Source organism: Aythya ferina (genome assembly GCF_964211825.1).
Source record: "Aythya ferina genome assembly, chromosome: 7".
In the NCBI taxonomy this organism is placed as follows: domain Eukaryota; kingdom Metazoa; phylum Chordata; class Aves; order Anseriformes; family Anatidae; genus Aythya; species Aythya ferina.
Window position 1 is genome coordinate 32,842,558 of NC_140302.1, and position 9,209 is coordinate 32,851,766.

The 9,209-nt window shown below is 48.9% G+C and overlaps 1 long non-coding RNA gene across 1 annotated transcript; it reads right to left on the reverse strand.

Moving 5' to 3' along the window:
* Nucleotides 1-1,746: 1,746 nt before the first annotated feature.
* LOC311439724 lies at nt 1,747-8,667 on the reverse strand. Its single transcript, XR_014694961.1, has 3 exons — nt 6,286-8,667; nt 3,102-4,649; nt 1,747-1,879 (listed from the first exon to the last, which is right to left on the reverse strand). It is a non-coding gene; the product is annotated as an uncharacterized lncRNA (long non-coding RNA).
* Between the last annotated feature and the right edge of the window lie 542 nt (nt 8,668-9,209).

Below are 9,209 nucleotides of genomic sequence, written 5' to 3' on the forward strand. Positions count from 1 at the left end.
CTGAAACAAGCATTCAAACAGCTGAGAAGGAATTAAATAATTTATAGTGAATGCTATCAGTGGGGCAAGCAAATTTACTGGGGCTGCAGGTTGTATTTCACTGATACGTTAAGTGTCTGATGAGAATTAACACCCTGCTAATTAGCTTTGAAAAGTAATCCCCATGTGCCACCACCTTCATTTACTAACAAAAGGGGAGCAGAGTAGCTGGCAGCTGCTGTGGTCATCAGTCCAGGAGCAGGAGATAATTTCTGTTTCATCCTCATCGTTACCCAGATGTGTGGACCATCCTAGAGCAACTGTCTGCTCTTCCTCACTCTCCTTGCTCCCCAGCCTCCACATATCAGATACCACACACTTCAGGCCACACAGGTGACTGTCTCCAAGTATTCTCTCCCCTTCGTCCACCCAGCAGGAATGGTAGCCAGGTTATCCATCTGGCCTGGGCACCTGCCTTCCTTGGGCATGTTGTGACCTCCAAGGCCCCAGGAGGAGCTTTCCACTGCTGGACTTAGTTCTGCAAACCAACTGCCTCTCCTGGAGCTGAACGTGTCCGGTCCTCTTCAAAAATATTCCTCTGGCTCTTCTCAGCTCATGCCTTTTACCTCCTGGAGCACTTCCAATGCATCTCTTATTTTTATGCCTCTAAATCTTGATCTCTCCATTTGGAGCTTCCTCTCGGCCTACCCTCACCCTCACACTGAGTTCAGACGTTTCCCCTGGGATAAGCAAAGCAAACACCCGTTTTTGTCCCCAAACATGATTCCTGGCTGACCTCCCTGGCCCACAAGGCCTTGGTCTGTCCCTGGGCCCCCTCTCCATGCCCCAGGCCCCCTCCTGCCCCTTGCCAGGTGGGTGCTCAGGTGGCACCTCCAGCCCTCTTCACCCTCACAGCTCCCCATGCTCTTCAAGAAGCTATGGTTAAACTCAGTAAAAGAGTCTGATCTGGCTAAGGTCAAAAGTATTACAAAAAAATCCTTGAAAGATGTGAAATATAAATGACTAATACAACCAAGCAGAGAGTGTGCAACAAACCTGCAGGCTCTGGTCAGAGGCCCGTGGAGAGCTGTAACACCTGAGAGGTGAAAATGTGCAAAGATCCATGCCAGGAAGCAAAACTGGAGAGAGTAATCCACGAACATTCAAAGTTCAGTTTATTTCAGGGAGAGGTGAGGAGAATAAATGAAAACCATTGTTGGAGCCTTGCATGAAACGGTTTGCAGATTTTATTTATTTAACTTTAGTGGGTCCTTGGACTACTTTTTCCACAAGGCATGTGTCTTTTCATTAAAAAGGTGGCAAGGCACAGCTTTAAAGAATATTCTTCAATACTCAAGTAATTTTACCTGCATAGCAAGGAGCAGTCAGGCTTTCTTCAAGCCTGCAGAAAGAAACAAAGAACGAGCTCACACCTGTGTCCCATGCCAAAGTAAGTAAATAAATGCGCCGTGAGTTATGGGACATTCATCCTCTCAGCTGCGTTTGCTTGTTTGCTTGCCTAGCTCTTTTTCTTCATGGCAATGGGCCATTTAAAAAACCCTTTATCTGCCACTGTTTACATTAAGATTTCTGTTTTACAAAGAATGTCACCGAGAGTACAAACCAACCTCTTCAAGCCCAGCTGCCCGATGCTGGGTTTCTCTGTGCATACCCTCGCTCCTAGGCAGTGATCCGATTTCTCGGAGTACAGAACCCCATCGGAGCGTTTTTTCTCAGATGTTGTCATTACCTTTCCTCCACTGTGAGTGCCCCGGGCCAGCCACCCACTTTTTGGTGTGTTCAAAGGCTGCCCAAGCTGCTCGAAGCCACCCAGGGGATTTCTGGCTGTATCGATCCTGCTGGCTCTGCTATGCCAGGAATCCTGTGGTCGCGTTGCTGCCTGATAACCGGGAACACAACCAGATGAAACGAGATGAGGAGTGACTCAGGGGATGGGGAAAGAGGCAGAAAATACCAGAAAATAACCTCACCAGCATCCTACGCTAGCTTAGCTGACTAAAAGCCCTTTCTGTTCACATTCTTCACCCAGCATCAACTGACAGGGCCAATAATGTTGTCATGTGCCAGCCTGCACAAGCCCAGCTTTGCTCATCTCCCCTCATTCATCCTTTTTGCCGTTGAATCGCCCTGTTGTTTTTTCAGGTACCCTTGCAAGCCCTGGTACAAACCCATCCCTCCTCCTCAGAGCCCCCATTGTCCCCGTGGCTGTTTACTGCCGCCCCCCTTGCGCCGCGCAGCACCAGGCCGTCTGGTGACTGGCAGCACTCAGCGTGGCGGAGACGCTGCCCTCCTCAGCAGGGCCCTGAAACAAACAGCCCGTCAGTGTCTCTTTGTGAACAAGCTTCTCGAAGGAGAACGGGCCGGATAAATGTGCTTGCTGCAGCAGGGGCTTCTCTCTGCTTCCCGTTCCCTCACAGTGTTGTAGGCCCAGAGACGAAAGAGCACGGCCTCAGCTGACTGCAGCCTGCAGGATCACGCAGTGACGCCACGGCGCCGTATAAGCGACCGACAGCCCCGGCTCTGTGTTCTGTTTGCAATATATGTTCTCATGCCACGTTGTGTAACGCAGTGATCCCCGGCCAAAACCCTAATTCAAAACAACTAGTGGGTGGGAGGTTTTCAAAGCGCAAGAGCCTCATGGAAAGAGCTGTCAAGCACTCAGCACTGGCCTCACTCCTTTGTGAACCAGGGTTTCACCAGCAGCTTCTGTGACAAGGGACCAAGCCAGGACCAAGCTCTTAGCAAAGGGCAGACCAATTTGCCAGCTTGATAGAAAGCCTCTGTGTGGCACTTACTGTCCTCTGGTCAGAGGAGGAGGCGAAGGAGCACGGAGAGTCATTGTTTGTGCAGATATCAAGGAGCAGAAGAAAGTAAGAGTGGATTAATAGAGCTTGGATGAATAAAGCTTGGATGAATAAAGCTACTGTGCTTTTATTTTTAGTTGCATGAGACAACCTTACATAGTCATATCCCTGAAGTGCAAGCAAACAAAACTTCTCCCAGCAGAGCAGGAGAAATACAACACTAGGCAGAAAAGGAGGGAACCAAGAGATGAAAAAGTGAAAGAACTGGGTCACTCCATCCATAAGACAAAGCCTTACCTTAAATTAACTGCATTCAGACTGTTCGTAGTGTTGAGCGATGACAGTTTGCAATTGTTTTACTCCTAATGAGTGGCAGAATTGGATGGGTGCTCTGAGCCACCCGCTTCCTGCGGGACCGACAGCGAGGCCGGCTGCCCTCACAGCTCCGACCAGCTTTCTGGTGGCTTTCTCAGCAGCGTGGTTCGTCTGAGTCACCGAGTTTACCAACAAGTGATGAATCCAGCCTTCATTCATTTACTTAGTTCCTTTTTTAAATCGTTTCTATTCCTGTCCTTCTCAACATCCTGTGGCAATGAGTCCCACAGTTGATTTTGTGGGGGGCAGAAATTCTTCTACTTATGTTACATGTTACTTGGTCTTGTCACTACCTGTGCCCAGTTTGGTTTATCGTAAGAAGAAGTCAACTCTGCTTTTGTGGCTGTTGTGCAGACTGGATCAGGTTTCCCTCCCTTGCCAGATCAGTGTGAGAATTGTTCAGCAAGCAGCCTTGGGGAGAGCCTATTTCCTCAAAGTGCAGGCAGCAAGGAAGGAGGCAAAAAAGAGACATGAGGCCTAACGTGACGGGAAGAGCAAGGCTGGGGGAATCGAAAAGGTGTGAGGCACGGCTTGGGGTTGAGTGATTGATGTGAGGTCTTACAGCAAAGACCAGAACGCGATGAGTTTCATTTTCATAAAAAACACTGCCGTCATTATGTGGTGGCCAGGAGGCTGCACGGCACTAAATATTGCTGATGTTTAACAGCCTCTTTTTAAGAGCTCACATCTTAAAATATCATGTGTGGGCACCAGCAGAGCAGTTATTTGTGGTGAGTGGTTACCAACGGACAGAGAGCCCGGCTGCCATAAACATCGCAACTTTATTTTCTGCCTTTGTACTGCCATTCCCCAAACGTGCCAAATAAAACACATTCTTCCAAACAGACCCGCTATTATTTTACGGCCTTGCCATGCTGGGTTAGAAATTGCAGTGTCATGAAAACATCCCTTAAATAAATAATAAAACCCGATATTGCTAGGACAGGGTCTTTCATCTGGAAGGAGCCTGCACAGCCTCACAAAATATCTCTGCCCCCACTGTTCCAGCCAGCGCCTCGCACACCACTGGGACAGGTAAAGGCGCTCAGCCACGCTGCTTGGTATTGAAAGCCAGCAAACGTGGAGTAAATCCTGCACTGGAGATGCTAGCAGAAAAAGAAATCCAATTATCCCTGCCGGGAAGTTGGCCAAGAGGCTGGGACAAACATCCCTCTGTGGGAACTGCGGTGGGCTGCAAGGGAGCAGGGTCCTACTGTGACTTTGCCTCACGGTGGTTGCCCCCAGCTCTTGATGGTTCCTAGGAAAGTGTTCGACATTGGGGTTATCATTATGAATGCCCAGGTCCCAGGGGGGAGTGAGTGGCCTTCCACCCAGCCACCACCTACGTGGTACCCGGCATTGTCTGAGCCTTGGTGCTCCATGTGGTCTGAATGTGACAAAAAGCACAAATTAATCAGTCTCCGGGAATGGAGCTACAAATTCCACCTGATTCCCATACTGTTTGCCCATCTGCAAAAAAGAAAAAAAAAAAAGAAAAAGAAAAAAAAAAAAAAAGAAAAAAAAAAGAAGAAAAAAAAAAGAAAAAAAAAAGAAAAAAAGCTTTTGCTGAAAACACACCAACAGCCCATGAAAATACACAATACGCCTCCTGAATTGTTATTTGCATACCTCTGTGGGTGTGTTTTGTACACACAGGTGAAATTACATATTCCTGCCCGATTGATTTTACAATCTAAGTTGCAACAAAGCAAAGTCACATTTGCAGCAAATCTAAATTGCAACAAAGCAAACGAAGGGTGGAAAAAATAACATGAATCTCAAGGCATACAGAGTAGTGTCTGCTCATGACAAAAATACACGTGCTACAAGTTCCAGAGTGAAAGGCAGGAGGGAGAGGAAAATCAGAATCTTTCCACAAAGAAAGCATGATAAGAGATTTACAAAGCTTTTCCAGGGGAGGAAAAAGGCTTTGCTGGACTTGGTTTCAAATGAGTCAGCAAACAGATAAAACAAATTTGATGCCCAACTCTACGAATGTGAAGTGTGCAGCCTGCACATAGCATTAATCGTGATCCAGACTGAGACCACCGCCGAGACCACCGCCTCAGAACAAAATGCAGCTCCCCTCCAGTGGCTTCAGTGTAGCCTCCCTGTGCTCGGCCACCTTCCCCAGAGCAGTCTGCAGCACCATGGGTGCAGGGCAGCTGAGCACCATGATCACAGCCAGCAGCATCTATCCGAGCTGGAGATCAGTCTCAGCTCACCAAGACCATGGTCCTGCTGGGGAGGTGAGCAGACACCTAAACCCTGATGAAACATCAGTTCTTTCTGTGCAGACTCTTAAAAATTGATGCAACACTCATGAGAATTACCCATTTCAAAGTCAATCCAACCATTTTGCTCCATTCGACTTCACGGTATGAATGAAGTTAGTCAGACGTGACCCCACCCAGCAGTAAACTCAAATTTCATTGATTACTTCGGTTACTCTCCCAGCAAAAAATACACCTTCCCCTTCATACGTCTTGCATACACTTGGGCAAGAAATGAAAAAGTGTGTTTCTTCTTTTCATTTTGCTCTCAATACTTTTTCTTTCAGGTGGGGAGTGGTATTTCAGGTGAGGATACAAACCAAAGGAGCAGTTTCTCATCACTGTCAGAGAACAGAGGCTGCAGGGATTTTTCACCAGTTGCGTTCAGCAGAGACAAGAAGAAAAGCAGGGCAGCGCCATAAACCCTTCCATGCCCCCCTCCAAGTTCTGCTGCAGTTTCAAAAAGGCCAAGTTTCGGCTGGGCTGAGCAGAGCAGCCCCTGGCAGCAATGCAGAGGCTCTGGCTGCCTGCAGGCACAGCCCCAAGCCATGGATGTGGCATCTGCTGCACTTGAAATGTTTCTGAAGCTTGGAGTTGGAAAAAGAAGGAAAATACATACTTTTTAAAGAACTCCCCTCTAAACTAAGTCTCATTTTAGGAAGTGTGTGGGTTTGGGGTTTTGTTTTTAATCATTAAACAAACAATTCTGTAGGGAGTAGCATGTCACAGGGCTCTTTTTAGGAAAGCAGCCTGGGACAGAGTGGGAAAGCTGCAGGGAGCACTTACAGACAGAGCGAGTGACCCGGAGATACAGGCTAGAGGAATCTGCTTACCCGGCTTGTGTGCAGAGGACCCAGTGCCTTTTAATTCTCTGTTTGTAATTAGAGGTGGAAAAATAAAAGTAAAGGCATTTAGACATTTAATTATCTAACTGTTCCTCTGGATTAGGCAGGCAACGTGCTCCGTGATGTCCTCAGTGCTCCTGCAGATGGGAGCTGCAAATCCACGCTCACATCTGATTATGGGTTCAAATCTGTGGGTGCAGAATTAAAGGCTGGATTCCAACCAATTTTTAAAAGCTGCCTTTCAAGTGGGGAAAGAAGGGCCGCCGCCCGCTCCCCAGCTGCCCCTGATTTATCTGGGCTGTAAGCTTGCCCAGCATCATTGGCAGGTAAAGAGGACCTCAAGCCTGGTATTTGGGGCTAGAGAGAGAGAGTCAAGGGTACTTTTCCATGTAAAGTGTGTTGGGGAAAGGAATGCCTTGAATTTTGATGATATTGGCCTGGTTCTCAGCTCCTCGGTGGTACGGCAGAGCAGCGCTACTGCATTCCACTTGCCGTGCTGAGGAGCAAGTACGAGCCACGAGTGAGCAGTAAAGGCAAGCGATTAAACAGCAGGGCTGCATTCCTCGTCCCTCCCGCAGAAGGATGGAGAGCGATGCAGCAAATAACAGGAGGGTTGCAGCAGTCCTAGGCAGAAGCTGAAATGTTTAAAAAGTCTCTTTTCGTTTCTCCTTTGGCATCCCCCCACAAAAGCTGTTTGCATCACGCTAGGTGACCTCTGCAGGCCCATCACCACAGCAGATGTTTTCAGTGGTGTGCCTCTTCCAAAGCGGGACCGTGACAATACCCAACAAGTCTCTCACCATTTCAGCCACACGTCCTAATCCTTGTTTCGAGCTCCGTGCGGTTAGGAGCAGAAAGTGGGGCTGGTTTTGCACAACTTTCTGGGAAAGCCGGGCAGAGCTGAGAGCTGGCACAGGAGACACAGCTTCTGGGCAGAAAGCTGCAAGGAGCCTCGCTCAGGGGTGTGCAGAGCTCAGTCTTTCCATTCAGAGCTCCAGGCCTGAACGCAAGTCTCGAATGTTGTCTTGCCATGCACTGAGCCACATGTTTGTTATCCTGGGGGGAAACGGCAACAGAGGCACTGGGATGATAAAAGTGCCTCCAACCCAGCCGTGTAGACACTGTCTCATCCACGTAGATGGAGCCGGAGGAAGGTAGGAGCTCTCTGATCAGCCCTGAGACTGCATTCCAGGTTTTTAAGCGTGGGGAAGACCCAGAGGGAAAGTCTGTCCCAGCGCCACATAATTTCCTTATGACTCTCAGCTGCTCCGCTCCCGCTCTTCCCCGCTGGCACTCACCCTAGACAAACGCCGTCAGCTCACCTGCCTCCTTCACCACTGCTGGCACGCCAGGGAGACACGAGCAGAGAGCCAAACAGATAGGATTATCCGTGACGCCAAAAGGAGAGACATGTCTCTCATCCCTCTTCCAGCAGCCAGCCGTTCAGATACAGATGATTGCTCCCTTTGGCAACCTTCCGACGAAGGCCTTGCTGCTGTGGCCATACACAGCACTGCAGCAAACCCTGCTTCGTCCCTGCACCCTGGGTCCTCTCCATGGGAGTCTGGCTTTTGCCCTGTTTACTATCCCAAGCAGGAGACGAGCACATGGCAGCTGAGCTGGGGATGCTGTTCTTCATAAGGTCCATCCCGTTTGGTAACATCCACCTCTTCCCTGAGGTCTGAGATGCTGCTGAGGATCCCAAGGTAGCATTTGGCTGCACAAATCAGCAGCAGAAGAGAAATAGACCCACAAAACAGCCAACAAAGGCGCTTTGCCTGGGGAGGAAACGAGGACTTTCCCAGGACACAGATGTTTCCCATTTCTCTTTCTCCTTTTAGCTCACTTCAGGCAGAGGGGATGGTGTTTTAGGAGCTAGCTCTTTTACGTTTGACCCCGTTTTTCAGTCCTCAGTAGTTCTGGACAGCCCTTGGAAAGCCTCACCCTGATATCCAGTATTTGGATAACATTATTCTCTTACAACAATCCTCCTTCAGCATCCCAGGCAGACACCTCTCGGGGTGCCAGTGGAACTGGGCTTGTGAGCATGGCACCGGCCATTTCCTTGGTAGTAATTATGGCTCTGGTCACACCGCTGATTTCAAATCCTCCTTTGACGTACATTGGAGTGGGATGTTTCTCTCTTCTCCCCATTTTCTGATTACTCAAGTTGAACTGAAGAGCCAAGCTTCAGAATTAGTCCCAGTTTCCAAATTACCTTTCAGGCTTGCTGTTCCTACCGCTGGTATTTCACATTATTCCCATAGATACCGCACCAGGCAAACATACACAGCTCCTGCCCTGAAGAAATCGCGGTACAGACCTGAGGTGTGACAACGAGCAAGCCCTAACAGAGTGGGGATTGGAAGGAATGAGGTAATGAGCAGCTGGTTGGTCATGTCAGGCACGTGCACTGCTCAGTGGTTTTCTGCTGAGAGATTAAATACTTTTTGTTTACTTAATTATTAAACTCAAAAGAATTTCTAGCAACCCTTATGGGACCAGGAAGCACAGGTTTGGTTCAGGTCTATTCCTAGCGTCTAAATTAAAAATGAAAAAGAGCTGGTGGGTTATTCTGTGGCTGTAACAGAAGCCAACAGCCTGTCCTGTCCCCGTGCGTGGTGGAGAGCTGCGGGAAGGGAATGGCACAGACCGAGGGCTTCGTCCCTACCTGTGTGCAGCAGGGGCTGAGCCGGTGTCTGCACATAACTGAGGCAGCCAGGCCCACGTGCTCTGGCCGGGACTCCCCATCTGCAGCCCTGCTTCTGAAGGTTACTCACAAAGGAAGAGGGAGAAGATTAAAGGGTACTGGTAATGTGCATCCCTGAGCTTCACCAAGGTTAAAAACCCAACATTAATGAAAAAAGGCAGAACCTGCGTGGTCTGTAGAAGAGGCAGGGTGGAGTTTAAGA